This window comes from Schistocerca cancellata, chromosome 1, assembly GCF_023864275.1.
Source record: "Schistocerca cancellata isolate TAMUIC-IGC-003103 chromosome 1, iqSchCanc2.1, whole genome shotgun sequence".
Lineage (NCBI taxonomy): Eukaryota > Metazoa > Arthropoda > Insecta > Orthoptera > Acrididae > Schistocerca > Schistocerca cancellata.
Genome location: NC_064626.1, coordinates 1,174,475,811 through 1,174,496,941, shown reverse-complemented (window position 1 = coordinate 1,174,496,941; position 21,131 = coordinate 1,174,475,811). Strand labels below are relative to the sequence as shown.

The 21,131-nt window shown below is 44.1% G+C and overlaps 1 non-coding gene across 1 annotated transcript; it reads left to right on the top strand.

The window, feature by feature from the left end:
• Window positions 1-20,682: 20,682 nt before the first annotated feature.
• On the top strand, window positions 20,683-20,757 carry Trnas-cga (transfer RNA serine (anticodon CGA)). The gene has a single exon. It is a non-coding gene; the product is annotated as a tRNA-Ser (tRNA).
• The last annotated feature ends 374 nt before the right edge of the window (window positions 20,758-21,131 follow it).

Below are 21,131 nucleotides of genomic sequence, written 5' to 3'. Positions count from 1 at the left end.
TACACTCGAGGAATAGTCGTACAGGAAAATTCCCACTTCTTCGCTACCTCGCAGGTGCTGTGTACCATCGCTCGTGCGCCGACTATAACACCACGTTCAAACTCACTTAAATCTTGACAACCTGCCATTGTAATAGCAGTAACCGATCTAACAACTGCGCCAGACACTTGTTGTCTTATATAGGCGTTGCCGACCTCAGCAGCTTATTCTGCCTGTTTACATATGTCTGTATTTGAATACGCATGTCTATACCAGTTTCTTTGGCGCTTCAGTCTAATAATACACGGCTTTCAACTTATCCTCAATTTTCAGTAGTTCCAATTCCGTTATCACATAAATGTTGGATAAGGAGGAGCAAGTCGCTCTGTAATTGCTATCTTGATCTTCTCATTTTGAAAATGTCCTGGATATCTTCGCAAAATGTATCTCTGCAAACATCAACAAACACTCCACAATTATTCTTGAATTGTCAAAGGCTTTCCAGTACCGTTAAAGTTGTATTTTAGTTTTCGACAGGTAATGAATTAACATTAGTACGGTAGACTTCCGATATTCCGTCACTTGACAGTCCGACACGCAGGGTAGTCCGACGCTGTGCGCGAGGTCGGCGCTGCGCTTGTTCCGACCCCAGACAAGCACTCACTTGCGACGGGCGCCTCCTCCCTTCTGCCCCATGCCTCACAACGGTATAAAATAATGTGTTATCGAGAGTGGTCCTTTAATGTTATTAGTGAAATCGAATTCACGTGGATTAACTGTTCTCTTTCACTTTTTATGTTGAAAAGATTTGTGTGATGGGGAGCACAAGTGCAAACGCTAAACGTAAGTATACGAGGTGCATTCAAGTTCTAAGGCCTCCGATTTTTTTTCTAATTAACTACTCACCCGAAATCGATGAAACTGGCGTTACTTCTCGACGTCATCGCCCTGCAGACGTACACATTTTTCACAACGCTGACGCCATGATTCCATGGTAGCGGCGAAGGCTACTTTAGAAGTCTGTTTTGACCACTGGAAAATCTCTGAGGCAATAGCAGCACGGCTGGTGAATGTGCGGCCACGGAGAGTGTCTTTCATTGTTGGAAAAAGCCAAAAGTCACTAGGAGCCATGGCAGGTGAGTAGCGAGCATGAGGAATCACTTCAAAGTTGTTATCACGAAGAAACTGTTGCGTAACGTTATCTCGATGTGCGGGTGCGTTGTCTTGGTGAAACAGCACACGCGCAGCCCTTCCCGGACGTTTTTGTTGCAGTGCAGGAAGGAATTTGTTCTTCAAAACATTTTCGTAGGATGCACCTGTTACCGTAGTGCCCTTTGGAACGCAATGGGTAAGGATTACGCCCTCGCTGTCCCAGAGCATGGACACCATCATTTTTTCAGCACTGGCGGTTACCCGAAATTTTTTTGGTGGCGGTGAATCTATGTGCTTCTATTGAGCTGACTGGCGCTTTGTTTCTGGATTGAAAAATGGCCACCACGTCTCATCCATTGTCACAACCAACGAAAAGAATGTCCCATTCATGCTGTCGTTGCGCGTCAACATTGCTTGGCAACATGCCACACGTGCAGTCATGTGGTCGTCCGTCAGCATTCGTGGCACCCACCTGTATGACACTTTTCGCATTTTCAGGTCGTCATGCAGTATTGTGTGCACAGAACCCACAGAAATGCTAACTCTGGAGGCGATCTGTTCAACAGTCATTCGGCGATCCCCCAAAACAATTCTCTCCATTTTCTCGATCATGTCGTCAGACCGGCTTGTGCGAGCCCGAGGTTGTTTTGGTTTGTTGTCACACGATGTTCTGCCTTCATTAAACTGTCGCACCCACGAACGCACTTTCGACACATCCATAACTTCGTCACCACATGTCTCCTTCAACTGTCGATGAATTTCAATTGGTTTCACAACACACAAATTCAGAAAACGAATGATTCCACGCTGTTCAAGTAAGGAAACCGTCGCCATTTCAAGTATTTAAAACAGTTCTCATTCTCGCCGCTGCCGGTAAAATTCCATCTGCCGTACGGTGCTGCCATCTCTGGGACGTATTGACAAAGCCTCATTTTAAAACAATGCGCATGTTTCTATCTCTTTCCAGTCCGGAGAAAAAAAATCGGAGGCCTTAGAACTTGAATGCACCTCATACAACTTTAACTCTTACTGGCAAATGGGGAATTATTAAATGGTCTGACCATTGCGAATCTCCAACATCCATTTATAAGGTTTATGATATCCAGCGACTTAACGTTTGCGACATAGTTAAAAATAGGGAAAAAATACAGCAATTTATAAAAACTGTAGAAGATGAGTGTAAGAGAAAAACCCCTCGCATGCGCATGAGCGAGTACCCAAAAGTTGAGGAAGCTCTGTACATTTGGTTTAAACGACAAAGAAGAAGACATGTCACTATTTCGGCTGAAACTTTAAAACAAAAAGCCCAGTTTTTTCGTAAAATGACCAACAATGATGATTTTCGTGCCAGCGATGGTTGGTTTGAAAACTTTAAGAAGCGGTAGGGGATTCGTTTCTTGCAGATGAGCGAAAAAAACAACTGTCAGCTGACGAGACTGAAGTTTCTCTGTTCATTAAAGATTTAAACGTGAAAATCTATGAACTAGGCCTTAAGCCCGAACAACTGTATAATGCCGATTACACAGGCTTACTGGCGACAACTCCTGACAAAAACATTTGTAATAGAGGAAGAAAAAAGTTTCTGGAAGCAAAAAACCTCAAAAAGAGCGTATCGTGTTAATGGTGTGGGCAAATGCCACTGGAAGCCATAGTTAAAATGGCGGGTGAAAGTTTTTCGGAAATAAATAATTATTAAAGAAACTACTAAAGCATTTTTAAAACTACATGTATAAAACTTATTTAATTCTCGGTTGGATTATTAAAAAAAATGCATATTTGAGTCTTCTTACAAATTCAACACCCTAAGGATGTGAAGTATGGGATGACAAGTTTTACGAAATTATTTCATTATTAAACCATGGTGCCTCTTTACCATCCTTTATCCACATAACTTTCCAGACCACGAGTTATAATCTGCTTCAACGTTGCCCATAATCCCTCTACATCTATCTTTTTCCCAGAGTACGTGTTTCACTACCATACAATGCTGTATTTTAGACGTACATTCTCAGAAATTTCTTCCTGAAATTAAGGCCTATGTTTGATACTAGTGAACTTCTCTTGGCTAGGAATGCCCTTTTTGGCAGTGCTAGTCTGCTTTTGATGTCCTCCTCGTTCCGCCCGTTGTCGGTATTTAGCTGCCTAGGTAGCAGATTCCTTAACTTCATCTACTTCCTGACCATCAGTCCTGAAGTTAAGTTTCTCGCTGTTCTCATTCTGCTACTTCCCATTACTTTCGTTTTTCTTCGATTTCTCTCAGCCGACCGAAGTGGCCGAGCGGTTCTCGGCGCGTCAGTCTGGAGCCGCGCGACCGATACGGTCGCAGGTTCGAATTCTGCCTCGGGGATGGATGTGTATGATGTCCTTAGGTTAGTTAGGTTTAAGTAGTTCTAATTTCTAGGGGAATTGATGACCTCAGCTGTTAAGTCCCATAGTGCTCAGAGCCATTTGAACCATTTCGATTTACTCTCAACCCATATTCTGTACTCATTAGATTAGTCATTCCATTCAGCAGATCATGTAATTCTTCACTTTCACTTAGGATAACAATGTCATCAGCGAATCGTATCATTGATATCCTATCAGCCTGAATTTTAATTCCACTCCTAAAGCTTTCTTTTATTTCCATCACTGCTTCCTCGATGTACAGATTGAACAGTAGGGGCGAAAGACTACATCCCTGTCCTTTTTAATCCGAGCGCTTCGTTCTTGGTCGTCCACTCTTATTATTCCCTCTTGGCTGTTGTACATACTGTATATTACCCGTCCGCCGGCCGGAGTGGCCGTGCGGTTCTAGGCGCTACAGTCTGGAACCGCGTGACCGCTACGGTCGCAGGTTCGAATCCTGCCTCGGGCATGGATGTGTGTGTTGTCCTTAGGTTAGTTAGGTTTAAGTAGTTCTAAGTTCTAGGGGACTTCTGACCTCAGCAGTTGAGTCCCATAGTGCTCAGAGCCATTTGAACCATTTTATTACCCGTCCCTCCCAATACCTTACGCCTACTTTTCTCAGAATTTCGAACATCTTGCACAATTTTACATTGCTGAACGCTTTTTCCAGGTCGACAGATCCTATGAACGTGTCTTGATCTTTCTTTCGTCTTGCTTCCATTATCAACCGCAAAGGCAGAATTGCCTCTCTGGTGCCTTCACCTTTTCTAAAGCCAAACTGATCGTCATCTAGCGCATCTCTTAGCTGTGGGCAAATCCAAGTCCTTACATGCAAATAAAAACATAAAATTCGAATCTCTTCCATGACGTACAAACGCCAAAGCCGAGCATGGGTTACTAAAGACGTTTTTTTAGACCATTTTGTACTAGAAGTCAAAGAACACTTAAAGAGAAAAAGATCTGCAGTTGAAGGCCCTGCTATTGTCAGATAATGCTCCAGGACACCAGGACAAGGAAGAATTGAGAGATAAGACGGGTGACGGTTACGCAGAGGCTTTGTATTTGCCAAAAAATACAACTGCACCAATTCAACCGATGGATCAAAATATTATCAGAACACTGAAAACACATTGCAAAGGGCTCCTACAGATTGATAACGTCAGCCAATCTGACGCAGACATCACAGCAACCTTTAAAAAATGTAACGTCAAGGATACCATTGTCAAAGAAGCTTTTGCGTGACATCATGTCAAGCCTTTAACTCTGATAAAATCTTGGAAAAATATTTGGCCAAAAAACCCACTCCTTCAAAGAAAGACGACAGAGATAACAAATCTGAAGATAATAACGAAGTTACTTAGGCTGCGCTTACACTTTGTGGTGAAATTAACATTCCGTAATAAGAAGCAGAAGAATTGAGAAGATGGGTGTTACAGAATAACCTTGGTTCTGAACTGACACAAGAGGAGGTAATCCACGAAGTTATGGTTCATGTTGCAGACGACGATCCCAATGAGGCGGCCACTGAAGTAAAATGCACTATCACTTGTGATAAGGTTTTGGCGGCTCCCATAGAGGGAACTCGATTATGAGAACATTTTAACGTCAAAAGACATTCGAGAAAAATCCAGGACAGACCGTTTACGAAAGAAAAAACAGAAAAGTATTGCAGATTTTTTAAGCGATAAATACACTATTCGTAAACATTTCTATGTATGTATGTACGTAAATTCAATGTATGTATATGTATTTTTTTCAGACATTTGTAATACATGCATACATACATAATAAATTTATCTTATGTGTATATATGTATTTTTTTATAATCTCAATGGCCGTAAAATACGTATGTACGTACTCAATATGATAGGAGTACTATAGCACATACAGTTCATACTCAGTAATCATATAGCCTTAGAAGTCTGAGTTCAATTTTAAAAAGTCTACCTCTGGTAATCCGACATTTCTGATAATCCGAAACATCCTCGATCCGGTAACTGTCGGATTACCGCGAGTCTACTGTAATCATACACAAAAGTAATAGCCTCACTGAGCAATTTCACTTAAACAAAATCTTTGTTTTGATGTTTTGAAGCATTATAGTCCTCTAATAAAAGATACTATTGTTGAGGCCTTTGCCGAAGTTCTTTGCTTTTTAGGCTAGTTCACATCTTTTCTGACGACTCGGCGGATTGCATGATGGATTTTTGTACGTCACAGGTTGTGAGCATCTAACAAAACAGGACTATTTACGCCTGTATTCATTGGCAGCCCAGTTAATGGTTGTATATGTAGCTCATTTCGAACATGCACATTTTTAATATTATTCCACATTATGCAGCCATTAAGGGGTGTTGAGGAATGCATTAGCTGTAATCGTGCTTCATCTTCCCTCCTCATCACCCGTGCTTTAAAGCGGCAGTGTATTGTTGTAATCCGGCGTTTTGTTACGAACTTCCATTTGTTACACTATATACAAAGTTGTAAGCCATTATTTTAGTGTAAAGCGATATCAACTGAAAAGTAACCACACCCAACCCTTTCTTTTCCTTTGACAAGATAATCAATTAAGAAAACGTTCAGTTATTGGTTCCTATTGTTTGTACATTCGTACAACTTGGAAGGAACGATCACTGATTTTTGACATGCAAATGTAAGATTACCTTATTTAGTATTAGTTGTTTTGGACTTTGGTTTATTAACCTATATTTTAAAATTTTGTTTTGGATGTAGGGTACATAGCTGATTAGTTGTTCTCTGAAGATAATTTGGTCTTGTTTGTATCATGAAGAAAGTGGCAGAGAAAATAAGAGTTGAGAATGTCTCAATACTGTTTAAATATATGTCCTTGTGAGCCTTTAGCTTCAACAGGCGTATTAGTTTGATGAACATACAACAGAGTCCATAACAGAAAATTCCCATTACGAACAAAGAGGAAGAAGAAATGTTATTAAAGCGAATATAAGATCGATCTAAAAGATGCTTGATGGAGGAAGAAAAAGAGGGGAACAGATCAGAAGAAAAATGGAATTCTTATCGCAAACATCTGTTGATAGATACCCATAAGCACTTGTTTTATCTCGCTATCTACAGTTTTTATTGCCCCACAGTAGAGAACTTCTTTGTACGATATTAGTTTATGCTGCATCTCTTTTTCTTCCATCAAAAGGCCACATCTCATGAATATCAAGTGTATTTCTTTGTTAAAGTCACTACGCTTCTCAGCCACCTGTTGAACGGTAAAAACATTAAGAATATATTTCCCGAGTCTTGCAAAACTCCTGTGTAGTAGTAATTTACGACTATGCTGCTGATAAGCGTGCTAGGATATCCTATGCGCAACACTTGTCTAGATTATCTGGCACCATCTAGATTTAAAAAAAAAAGGTACATAAATTTAGAACTCTGCCATTAATGTGATTAAAGAACTGTCAATGACAAACTAGGATGTTTTTTAGCCCGTATGGAAAGTCTTCTACAGCAGGTGCCATACGTTTTGAAGAGAAGCGCTCTTCTGTGAAAGTTTTCTTCCTCAACAGAGTTAACCCATTAGTGTTCAGCTGTCGAGCAAACAGGAATGACGAAGCAATGTCTGGGCGTCTCCCTGCAGACTCGCCTGTGCATGGACACACGCGGGCGAACGGGGCACCAGTTGTGAAACAACACAGCCTGTTTGCCTCTTCCCTCCGCGTGTCAACAGCCGGCGAAAGCGAAAGCGGCAAGCGAGGGACTGAGAAGAGCAACAGAACCAACAAATCTAATCGTATCATCAAAGCTGATAATCATACAAAGAAGTTTATTAGATGGGTGGCTTTAGAAATTTCGTCATCCTCTCAGGAGAATTGTGACACAAAACGGGAAGTGAGGGCTATAGCAACATTTACTCTTTTAGTGTTTTACTTATGTACAAAAACAGACCAAATGTTGCACATGAATAGGCATGAATACAGCATATAATATGTTAACATAATTAAAAATGTGTTAGTATAGGAAAAGATCCGAATACGTGCGGTGGTTTAGATTTGGGTTAGGAGGCGCGTGCAAGTCTGTCCCGCGCCACCTCCAAGGATGACTTTAAACAATTGATTGTGCCAACGCTTATTGTTGGCTGCAGTGAGATTTCGCGCGTGAAAACGTGGATTCTCTAGACTGTACTGTGTCGACAGGTACTTGCTTAACGATTTTCTCTAGAATTTCACTTAGCTCTGCATGCAGTTCGTTCGAAGAACTGAATTACTGATATGTTATAGTACCTGTTTACCAGTTTTCATTGGTCTCTCTGTATTTCGTAATGAACGTTAGGGCCATTCTGAAGAACCACAGTGTGTTCCGAGTTGAGATGAGTTGTTTGGGGGAAGAGACCAGACAGCGAGGTCATCGGTCTCATCGGATTAGGGAAGGACGGGGAAGGAAGTCGGCAGTGCCCTTTCAAAGGAACCATCCCGGCATTTGCCTTAAGCGATTTAGGGAAATCACGGATGGTCGGACGCAGGATTGAACCGTCGTCCTCCCGAATGCGAGTGTGTGTTCCGAATATGGGCTACCATGAAGGGTCTAATAATGGGGTAGCCATATTTCGACCAATTTATGTTCCTATAATTTTAGTTGAAATCTACCCAACATTTGTTTTTTAGGATGCCACGTAACGAGCCTAATTACCAAGCCAAGGGCAAAAGGAAGACGTGGGACCCTTTGAAGATGGCTGAAGCCATCATTGCTGTGAGGGCGAAGAAAATGGGATTCTAAAGGCTGCAAAAGTACACTCCTGGAAATGGAAAAAAGAGCACATTGACACCGGTGTGTCAGACCCACCATACTTGCTCCGGACACTGCGAGAGGGCTGTACAAGCAATGATCACACGCACGGCACAGCGGACACACCAGGAACCGCGGTGTTGGCCGTCGAATGGCGCTAGCTGCGCAGCATTTGTGCACCGCCGCCGTCAGTGTCAGCCAGTTTGCCGTGGCATACGGAGCTCCATCGCAGTCTTTAACACTGGTAGCATGCCACGACAGCGTGGATGTGAACCGTATGTGCAGTTGACGGACTTTGAGCGAGGGCGTATAGTGGGCATGCGGGAGGCCGGGTGGACGTACCGCCGAATTGCTCAACACGTGGGGCGTGAGGTCTCCACAGTACATCGATGTTGTCGCCAGTGGTCGGCGGAAGGTGCACGTGCCCGTCGATCTGGGACCGGACCGCAGCGACGCACGGATGCACGCCAAGACCGTAGGATCCTACGCAGTGCCGTAGGGGACCGCACCGCCACTTCCCAGCAAATTAGGGACACTGTTGTTCCTGGGGTATCGGCGAGGACCATTCGCAACCGTCTCCATGAAGCTGGGCTACGGTCCCGCACACCGTTAGGCCGTCTTCCGCTCACGCCCCAACATCGTGCAGCCCGCCTCCAGTGGTGTCGCGACAGGCGTGAATGGAGGGACGAATGGAGACGTGTCGTCTTCAGCGATGAGAGTCGCTTCTGCCTTGGTGCCAATGATGGTCGTATGCGTGTTTGGCGCCGTGCAGGTGAGCGCCACAATCAGGACTGCATACGACCGAGGCACACAGGGCCAACACCCGGCATCATGGTGTGGGGAGCGATCTCCTACACTGGCCGTACACCACTGGTGATCGTCGAGGGGACACTGAATAGTGCACGGTACATCCAAACCGTCATCGAACCCATCGTTCTACCATTCCTAGACCGGCAAGGGAACTTGCTGTTCCAACAGGACAATGCACGTCCGCATGTATCCCGTGCCACCCAACGTGCTCTAGAAGGTGTAAGTCAACTACCCTGGCCAGCAAGATCTCCGGATCTGTCCCCCATTGAGCATGTTTGGGACTGGGTGAAGCGTCGTCTCACGCGGTCTGCACGTCCAGCACGAACGCTGGTCCAACTGAGGCGCCAGGTGGAAATGGCATGGCAAGCCGTTCCACAGGACTACATCCAGCATCTCTACGATCGTCTCCATGGGAGAATAGCAGCCTGCATTGCTGCGAAAGGTGGATATACACTGTACTAGTGCCGACATTGTGCATGCTCTGTTGCTTGTGTCTATGTGCCTGTGGTTCTGTCAGTGTGATCATGTGATGTATCTGACCCCAGGAATGTGTCAATAAAGTTTCCCCTTCCTGGGACAATGAATTCACGGTGTTCTTATTTCAATTTCCAGGAGTGTATATGATGTACCTCGCTCTACTTTGCAGACTTTACTACAGCTGACGCTGCAGTGCTAAATTAGGTAGGCCTTCTCTTTCAGGAACATGTCTGGCAGAAGAGCTTGTTTCTTACTTGTAGTCTATAGAACAAAGGTTTTATGGTTATATGTCATCCGGTTTGAAGCGAATGGCGTTTATTTTGGCAGAGGGGAATGACATTGACGCACCTTTCACCACTAACGCACCTGGTAGGAGTTGGGCAGATCTTTTTCTGAATCGCACCTCAGCCAAGATCGTCGCGAACTGATGATACAGAACCTCCAACGGTAAACCTACCAACAAATTCAGGTTATCCTTTCTTCAGTCAGGAATGTTTTCTGAATTTCATCTGCTCATTCCTTCCTCATTACATGCACAACCAGAAACTTCGACATCTGTTAGCTCTTTTGACATTTCCTCACCACCCACAGTTGCAAAGAAAACAAGCAATAGAGGTCGGAAATCTACAAAAGCTTGCTTGATTTCCGGATCACCGTACAAGGATGAGCTCACAAGTTCCTTGGACGGGTGATTGAAGAGAAAGAGATAGCTAAATTTTCTTGATCAATAATTGAAGCAGATTCAAAAATCAAATACAGAAGGCAAGAGAAGCAAACAAAAATCCACGGATGAAAAAGAAAGTAGACATATCTTCGTATGACGGATTATCTCACAAGGATGAGCCTACCCCAGACGACGAGGAAAGTGATTTCGAGCTTTCTAAGGACCGGACGCCTTCTGGGACAAATGTATCGAGCATATTCTGCGACCACCCATTTTCAGCGGACGCTAACGGAGAAATTTGGATTCAGTGTATCTACTGCTGTGTAGGTGTAACGTTCAAATAAACTTGCACGTCAAACTTGTTTTTAAATAATTTCTCCTTCATGTTAAAGGCAGCCCATATTTGACTCAAAAAATCGGCGTTTTTTATTGGTTTTTAAATAAATTATTTAAAATAAGAATTTTTTTTTACTTCATTAATCGCCCATAACTTTGGGGTATCATCCCAGGGTTTCTTCAATAATTTCATCAATGACAGAAAAATTTTACTGTGTAAAAACCTTAGCTAGCCTATATTTGGACCTTCTCCTCTACAATTAATCATTAAGGTGTTCAAGGAGGAAAAATCTACTTAAAATATCTATACAAAAATGTTGATTACTAAAAAAGGAAAATTGAATTCCTACCACTTGGCCATCTGCCACAGAGATATTCACTGATAACATTATGACCACTGCCCACCTCGAAGTTGGGTGCTGCCGGGTGGTGTTGAGGTCACGTGACGCGTAACAAAAGTATGTGAGCGGAGCAGACAAGGACGAGGGGTTACACTGGCGAAGATATATGGTGCAAATGAGGAAATCCATTGAGATAAGTGACTTTGACAAAGGACAGATTATTATTAGGCAGTGCCTGTGAACGACTATCTCGAAAACGGCGAAGCCAGTCGAATGTTCAAGAGCTACTGTCGTGAGCATCTACAGAAAGAAGTAGGAACTAGCACAAGGCGATAAATGATTGGTCGTCCGCAAGTCTTCATAGACCGTGGGGTGCGGTGATTTGTCTGCTCTGTAAGTAGGATAAATGGTGATCTGTGGTATCTGTGCCGAAAGAGCACAACGCTGGTGCAGGCACAAGTGTTTCGGAGCACACGGTTCATCGTACGTTGTTGAAAATGGAGCTCCATGTCACACCACCCCTACGTGTTCACATATTGAACCAACGACATCGTAAATCACGGATGCAACAGGCACAGGACTATCGGGATTCGACTGTCGATCAATGGAAACATGTCGGCTCTTGGAAGAATCACATTTTTGCTACACTAGGTCAATGGTCGCCTCCTCAAACGTCGTCATCGAGGAGAACGGCAGCTCAAAACGTGCAGCGCTCCATGGACGCAGGCTGCTGGGAGCAGTGTTACGATGTGGGAGACATCCTCTTGCGCTTGAACTGGACGTGTGTTAGTAATCAAAGACACTCTGAGAGCTGTGTACCACCTGCATCCCTTCACGCCTGATGTCTTCCCCGACGGCTATGTCATCTTTCAGCAGTATAATTGTCCGTGTCTCCGAGTCAGAACCATGACTGGGTGTTGTGTGATGTCCTTAGGTTAGTTAGGTTTAAGTAGTTCTAAGTTATAGGGGACTGATGACCATAGATGTTAAGTCCCATAGTGCTCAGAGCCATTTGAGCCATTTTTGAGTCAGAACCATACTAAAATGGAGCACTATAGCGAACTCATTTTGATGTCTCGGCGTCTAAATTAGTATGATGTGAGTGGTATCGAACTCATCCGGGTCGCTATCGGGCGCCATCACCGCATACGCAAATCAGCGGCCTTTTATTTACGCTGATTGCATGACCTGTGCGTAGACATCTAATGCTACATACCTGCGCAAACCACCAACAAACTGTCGGATCCCTGATACGCAGACTCAGTGATGTACTTCGTTCCAAAGACTGACAAACAAGCTATTAAGCAGGTGGTCATAATGTTTCACCCGGAATCCAGAAGGCACATGCTACTGGTCAATTGTACTATGTTGCATTGCTGGATCACAAATTTTGTAATTTATAATTCCGGACTACGCTACTACACAACACTAAACTACACAGCTCAGCATTATACTACACATCATTGCTCTATTTGGTATCAGAACCAATCGAGATGTCTCGTTTGGATTGTTAGCCTCAGGCACGATAACACACAACTCAGGTTTCACTGGGGCTGTGATGTTGTGCCGCCCAAGGGTGAGGCCATAACCCAGAGTGCAGTCACATGTTAGCTACCACCCGCCCCACTTCCCCTCCCACGCCCTTCACCCCCTCCCCCTCCCCCTACTATCAACGACGTTAGTGCCTAATTAAATTTTAGAAAGAAAAATAATTTTGTTTGAATAATAATTTATTTTTCGTAATTCTAGATGTTTTATTAAACCACAACGTAATGACTCAATGACTCAATTCGTTCTGCTTATTTGCAGCAACCTTTCCTTTCAGAAAGATAAAACAATTTCATGCATTGTGAGTGTGGTGTCACCGCCAGACACCACACTTGCTAGGTGGTAGCCTTTAAATCGGCCGCGGTCCGTTAGTATACGTCGGACCCGCGTGTCGCCACTGTAAGTGATTGCAGACCGAGCGCCGCCACACGGCAGGTCTAGAGACACTTCCTAGCACTTGCCCCAATTGTACAGCCGACTTTGCTAGAGATGGTTCACTGACAAATTACGCTCTCATTTGCCGAGACGGTAGTTAGCATAGCCTTCAGCTACGTCATTTGCTACGAACTAGCAGGGCGCCATTATCAATTGCTATTTATCTTGTGATGCCTGTACCGTCAGACCGATGTACACCAATTATGGATTAAAGTTAAGTATTCCAGCAGCAACGTACCTTATTGGCTATATTAATTACATTGTCCTGTTCCAGACCTCACGCCAGCCTGCGTGAGCTTAAACGCGTGCCTTTCGGCTACCGGTCATAGTGGCTTGGCTGTCTTGCCAAGTCACAACAGTGAGTGCTACCAACAACTGCTCCTCCAAGAGAAAGCTAACTATCCGCATTGTGTGTAGATATTTGTTACAAAGCACGCTTCATCTGCGTCAGTCCTCTCCCTAGGAACACTTGCTTCACTGACACCTTGTACCTGTTTGAAATGAAACCGCAAGCAAGTTTAAATGCATGCATTGTATTTACTGTCTGTAAATCACTTGATTGCTGGATTCTTGCTTCGGTACTAAATGGCTCTGAGCACTATGGGACTTAACATCTATGGTCATCAGTCCGCTAGAACTTAGAACTACTTAAACCTAACGAACCTAAGGACAGCACACAACATCCAGTCATCACGAGGCAGAGAAAATCCCTGACCCCGCCGGGAATCGAACCCGGGAACCCGGGCGTGGGGAGCGAGAACGCTACCGCAAGACCACGAGCTGCGGACTTGCTTCGGTACTGGAAGAGACTGAAAGACGTCAAGCTGCAAAGTTGCTGACTCCTACCAGTAGTAATATCAACAACAAAACCAACACCAACGATAATAATAATAATAATACCCTGTAAGCCCTATCGCATTGTAGTAGTCATGACATAGTTGCTGTTGCGTTGTGCTGTCAGTTAGTTCATTTATTGTTGTGAAGTGAATAAGGAAACAATTTCTGGTCTATTGCAAGAACTAGATATAACCTGAAGAACTCATTTTCATGAGATTTTTAAGCATATGTGAACTACACACCGAGGTGACAAAAGTATGGGACAGAGATATGCACATAACGGTAGCATCGCGTACACAAGGTATTTAAGGGCAGTGCATTGGCGTAGCTCTTATTTGCACTCAGGTGATATTGAAACGTCCCCTTAGAACAATTTATACATGACTGTGCTTAAACTGACACACAATGTTTTTAGCGCAACGCAATCTGACTATCAAAGATCCCTGCAAAAGAATGGCCCTGAGTAACATTAAACTACACCTTTCAAAAATCACTTACCTCACAAAAATCTTCATTACTCGAACTACTGCAATACAGCGAGCACCACTACTGCCAGCTAAATAAAAGATTCAAACTACGGAAGGCACTAACTACTGATAGAGATAGTTAGCAAATGAAAGATATTAATAGAGAACAAACAATGTATTTACCTTAATATCATCACAAGTCATAATTTATGTAATTTCAAAACTCCGCCATCTCTCTCCTCACATCCACCACTGCTGGCGGCTCACCTCTAACTGCGCAACGCTACGCGCTGTTCACATCCAGCTGCCGCTGCCTAACACTACAATGGCAGACAACAATGCAAACTAGCCACAGACTGTACACAGCATAGCCAGTGATTTTCATACAGAGCGCTACGTAACGTTGCCAATAAGAAAACATAAACAGCAAACTTACATAAAGAAAACATAAACAGCCTACTTACATAGAGAAAACATAAACAGCCTACTTACATAAAGAAAACATAAACAGCCTACTTACATAAAGAAAACATAAACAGCCTACTTACAATATATGTGAAAATGTCTCCGGCATGATTATGGCCACACGACGGGAATTAACAGAGCGGGAACGGGAAGTGGTAGTTGGAGCTAGGATGGCACATTCCATTTTGAACATCGTTAGGGAAATCACTATTCCGAGATCCAGACTGTCAAGAGCGGCCGGCCGGAGTGGCCGAGCGGTTCTAGGCGCTACAGTCTGGAACCGCTGCCTCGGGCATGCATGTGTGTGGTGTCCTTAGGTTAGTTACGTTTAAGTAGTTCTAAGTTCCATGGGGTGGTGCCCACCATGACAGTGAGAAGAGTGCAGAGAAATATGATTATGAGATCAGTGGGGGCATACAGGACTACACCGGGAGGAGCTCTGTTAGTCATAATGGGGCTCTGCCCCTTGGATATCAAAATTCGGGAGCAGGCCGCTTGGTACTGGGCAAAGAAGGGGAATTTGGAGAAAACAGAGGAAATTCTAGGCAGCAGGACTGAGAACAAAGTTGAGATTAGGCTAAGAGGGGATCAGCTATGGCAACATTCGTGGGAAGGCGAAGAAGCAGGGCGCAGAACCTTTGATTTCTTACCAGATGTTAGGGAAAGGATGGGAATGTCATATTTTGAACCAACCCGGGGACTAACTCACTTTCTCACTGGGCATGGACCCTAGTCGACATACTTATGTCGATTCTGGAAAAAGGCGACACCTGCGTGTGACTGTGGTGTTCCGGAGGGTACTCCTGACCATGTAGTCTACGAGTGCCCCCTTTCCAATGGTGTGGCCTCAGTGTTACGTGACCAACTACCACACAATGACACATATAGACTGCTCAGACAACACGACACCATTCAGACTATTAATGAACTGGCTAACGCGGTATCACAGAAAGTCTTAAAGGACTATCTGAGAGAATTAAATTAGCACAAGAGACCTACCTAAGCACCGATAGAGTCCGGTACCCTATTCCCAAACCGCCTGAGCGCGGAAATGCCGACTTCCTCAGTCTTGAATCCGCCGCGCCTCGGGAATTAGGGGGAGTGGGGTGCAATCTTACCGATCTGGACAACGCACCTGATTCGACCTTAGGATAAGTTTAGTTGTAGGACTTAGTTTTTTAGACACTATCCTTAGGAACCTGCAGCGATCAACATCTTGGCCTGCCCAGTGTCAGGGGCACGCTCATTGGGGTTAGCTCAATGAGCAAGGCTCTATAGAAGGTTTATATTTTCAACTGACACATCTGTAACGCTGCAGGCTTAGTGACTAGTCTATAGTTAGGTTACCTGCTTAGTAGTAAATTAACACACTAATTTGCCCAATTGCATTTTCCTCATAGCTTACCTACTAACTAGTTACTAAAATATAACTTAGAATAGCTGCAACTTATATCACTGTATCACTATCTTCGGCCCACTAATCACATAAGGCAGTGGGATAGACTGTATAATTAATAAGTTTTTTCTGAAGTTCTAGGGGACTGATGACCTCAGAAGTTAAGTCCCATATTGCTCAGAGCCATTTGAACCATTTTTTGTCAAGAGCGTGCTGAGAATACCAAAGTTCGGGCATTACCTCTCATCACGGACAAAGCAGTGGCCGACGACCTTCATTTAACGATCGAGAGAAGCGGCGTTTGCATAGTGTCGTCAGTGCTAACAGACAAGAAACACTGCGTGAAATAACTGCAGAAATCAATGTGGGTGGCACTTACGATGAACATGTCTGTTAGGACCGTGCGGCAAAATTTGGCTTTAATGGGCTCTGACAGCAGACGACCGATGAGAGTGCCTTTAGTAACAGCACGATATCGCCTGGAGAAGGTACTGTCGTGGCTATTGGTGGCTCCATAATGGTGTGAGCTGTGTTTACATGGAAGGACTGGGTCCTCTGATTATGCTCAGCTAGTTGGAGACTGTTTACACCATGGAGGTAAGAATAGAGGGAGACGCCGTGATGCCGGCCGCGGTGGTCTAGCGGTTCTGGTTCTGCAGTCCGGAACCGCGGGACTGCTACGGTCGCAGATTCGAATCCTGCCTCGGGCATGGGTGTGTGTGATGTCCTTAGGTTAGTTAGGTTTAAGTAGTTCTAAGTTCTAGGGAACTTATGACCTAAGATGTTGAGTCCCATAGTGCTCAGAGCCATTTGAACCATTGACGCCGTGACGTCACAGCTGTGAAGCTATGTGAAGCCAAGGGTAGCCATCTCAATCCGACCAAAACATTGCTGCTGTAAGCTTGTGTGCATAGGCTTGTCGCTCGCTTTTGGAAGGATTTTGCGCTATTATGGTGACTTGTGTGGCGTTCGGATGCACGAATCGTTCTGATTGTGGTGGGAAATCGAAGGGAATAACATTTCATGTGTAAGTTGTCTCGTTAAGTGTGATTTTACAACTTCATTGTGAATGAACGTGTGCTACATCGGTACTTATACTATAGCGTGTTTTTCTCCTGTATGATTTTAGATTTCCTAAAAATGAAAGTCGGAAAGCTCTATGGGTGAATGCCGTGAGGAGGAAGAATTGGCGTGCGTCTAAATGGAGCACTATATGTTCTCAGCATTTCCGAGAAGAGGACATAGACCGAACTTCCCCTTCAACAGTAAGGCTCCGAGAAAATGCTCTACCATCAGTTTTCCCTACACACCCAAAACATTTGCACAAGGTATGTTAATTCAAAGAATTAAATTCTTAGTTTTCAAGTTCACGTTTCAGTATAATACGTACGTATCGTCGATAATCGAAGTGTTGAGTAACTCACTTTGCCTTCATCATGTACCAAATTAAAAGCTAACACTACATTAACTGGCGTAAAGTATAGGCCTAAACAGGACACTGTGTAGATTTGCCATTCTATGTACCGTATTTCAGTAAATATTGGTGGTAATGAACAGTGTTTCCCAGTAGTGTAACGTAACTGAAATGTCCCAGTATGTATTACAAACAAGATGTATTTATGGGGCTTTGGAGGGAGGGTATAGCTAACTTAGTTTTCAGTTTCTGTTATTTAGTTTGTGATACACGTTTATTACTGAATTAACAAAATTGTATCGTTTACATTGAAGGCTAGCTATTCGTAATATTACATTAAAAACTATTTTTAATCAGAAGAAACGCGGGATTTCGTCTTTACGAGATTTTATTTTAAACAAAAACTTTGAAACAACCAATCTGATGACGTTACATGCGTATATGGTGCAATTACCGACTGTAATACACGCAGCGCTGTAGCACACTGGCAATGTTTTGGTCAGAGTGTCATGGCAGCGAGCCACGCCCCCATGGCTTCAAAACGTAGTACGGCTGGGATACGTAGCGCCATCTCCCCTTATTCTTACCTCCATGGTTTACACCCATTAATGGAATTCATGTACCCAAACAACGATAGAGTTTTTGTAGATGAGAATGCTGAGCCGTGGCGGGACGGCGGGACTGGTGCCAGGGATATCTTTGGTCGGGCACTATCGATTCCCTCTGGCAGAAATTTGTCTTTGGAGCCTGGGCCGGCTCAGGGTGTAGCGGGCAGCACGGTGTGGAAAGGAAGAACAACGTTGGGCACGGCACATGGAAGTGCGCGTATTAGCGAGACGTTGGAGAGACGACAGCGAGCACGGTGTGCCCGAGTAGGGGAGGCAGTCAGCGCTTGATCGTACTGGGGTCAGCAACAGCGGGCCGGCGCCGTGGCTTCTTGGCAACCTCGTGAAGCTATGCATGTGCTCGCTTCCGTGATGGAACACGCTGTTACTATCGGACTAAGCAACCTCTGGCGTCTTCGCCACATCGATCCAGCAGCTGGCATCAAGTTAAGTAATTCAAGTCCTACCAACGATTAGTGAAATGTGATGATGATTGCTCTTGTGGCAGCAAAGCGTTGCAAGGACTGTGATGTGATATTTCATGTCTCTTATTAAGTGTGTGCTTCGCTCTTTAATAGTATTGTTCGTACTTCAGCTGGCAAGTGTCTAAAACATTGATACGTGTGCGCAGCCTTACCGAACGATCTATATTCCGTGTCTAAAGATTGTCGTGTGGTACCTTACAGGCCCACATAAGGTGCTCCATGTGATGCTTGGGTTTTAATGAGCCAGTTCAGTTTGCATCATTCGTGTACGTGGTTCTGCTTAAAGGAATGAAATCAGTTTTATTTTTGTCAATCTTACCGAAGTAGTTTTCTGTATAAGTTTGAGTATTAAGGTGAAGGAAGGGTTGTTTGGTTCCCTGTTGTCGCTTCCGATTTATATTTCAGAGATCGGAAGGAGTGGGCCACCGAAGTGCAGAAACACCCCTTTTAAATTACTAGCGGGCGTACGGGCGGTGGGCCGTCCGCGGTGGTCTAGCGGTTCTAGGCGCTCAGTCCGGAACCGCGCGACTGCTACGGTCGCAGGTTCGACTCCTGCCTCGGGCATGGATGTGTGTGATGTCCTTAGGTTAGTTAGGTTTAAGTAGTTCTAAGTTCTAGGGGACTGATGACCATAGAAGTTAAGTCCCATAGTGCTCAGAGCCATCTGAGCCGTACGGGCGGTGGACTTCGCCTGAGCTCGAGTGTGCTGTTTGGTTCCGATTTCGGTGTTCTGAACGGGGTGGAAGTACAAACGGAGTTCACATATTAATTCGAAGATAAGTACTCAGTCGCCTCCACCGTTCGTGGCCAAGTCGCGGCCTCACAATCTCGGGCCTCAGTTATTGTACAAGCTGTATTTTTCTAAAACTTGTGGTGGCTCTGCAAGGTTGCCAAGGTTAAATGTTTTAAATATTTGTCTTAAGAATTTTGAGGGATTTCTAGAAGAATGTGTCTTAATTGAAACCGTTTTTTAAAATTGCGGTGAAATTCAGCCTTAGTAGCGTATGTCAATTTTGATGGGGAAATAACTGGGTTATTATTGATCAAACTGTCTATAACCTTGTAACGTTGTTTCGTAACATCTCGCCCGGGAGGGGCGGTTTTCAATCTATGTGGAAATAATAATTGATTTCCTGGTTATTTCATGTAAAGTTTATTTTAAATGATTTACTTGGCCCTAGTGGCGGTTTTTTAAATGTTTGCAAAGAGATTAATTCCCTTGTGGTTTCATATAACAAGCAGTTTGTAAAGTTTGCCTCAATGGCGTTTCTTAAAGAAATTATTATCTGATTTATGATTGTAATTCTGTTAATGATTTATCTATGATGCAAATAAATATGTTGAAATAAAATAGTCACTGTAGGGGTCAAGTGCTTCCACTCCCTTTATATTAAAGGTTAAGGAAATTGTAGTTCAGAATAGAAATAACGTACCAAATGAGTCATGTCGCCACGCCACAGCTGGTCGTGATTGGTGTGAACAGCATTCTGGATAACTCAAGCAAATGGTTTGGCCGCCTAGATCGCCCGACGTGAATCCCATCGACCATTTATGGGACGTAATCGAGAGGTCAGTGCGCGCACAAAATCCTGCATCGGCAACCCTTTCTCAGTTGTGGACGCCATAGACGCAGCGTGGCTCCGTACTTCTGCAGGGGACTTCCAAGGGCTTTTGAGTCCGTGCCACGTCCAGTTGCTGCAGTACGCCGAGCAAAAGGAGGTCTGACACGATATTAGGAAGTATACCTCGGCTTTTGTCACCTCAGTGTATCTCACAGTTTTAATGTCAAAGGTGCGTCTTACAAAGTTCATGTGTAGTGGATAGACTCTTTGTGGAAGATGTTTACATTAATTTCACAAGCTATATAATCTCTACCACATCATGTCATGTATTAATGACAGTATTTGAAAAAAAGTAATTGTTACTAACTTGACGTGATCAGTATTACACTTTTAAGAAATAGTGATAGTAGCAATGATCTTTTAAAAGTAATTTAGTTTCGTGACGGAAAAACAATTCTTCCAGGAGTGCTAGTTCTGCAAGGTTCGCAGGAGAGCTTCTGTGAAGTTTGGAAAGTAGGAGACGAGGTACTGGCGGAAGAAAAGCTGTGAGGACGGCGCGTGAGTCGTGCTTGGATAGCTCAGTTGGTAGAGCGCTTGCCCGCGAAAGGCAAAGGTCCCGAGTTCGAGTCTCGGTCCGGCACCCAGTTATAATCTGCTAGGAAGTTTCATATCAGCGCACACTCCGCTGCAGAGTCAAAATCTCATTCTGGGAACAATTGAATCCATTTCTCTTTACCCCTCAGAAAATTTAATTTTACCCCTCAGGCGATAATTCCCCGAAGATTGGGAACCACAGGTGTAAATATTGGGAGTTTGCTGTCTGGGTGTCAGAAAATCCTTCTTGGTCCTCCTTGAGGCTCATCTCCTCACTGCTTCCGGAAGGTTGTTGTAGGTGGATGTTCTGCGTGGTACGTCTCGTTGTCATGATGTATGGCTGCTTCTTGGTAGGCTTCCAGTTCATAAGCTGATATTGTAGCTAACAGTCACAGTTCCTCATTCCTTATTTCGTTACAGA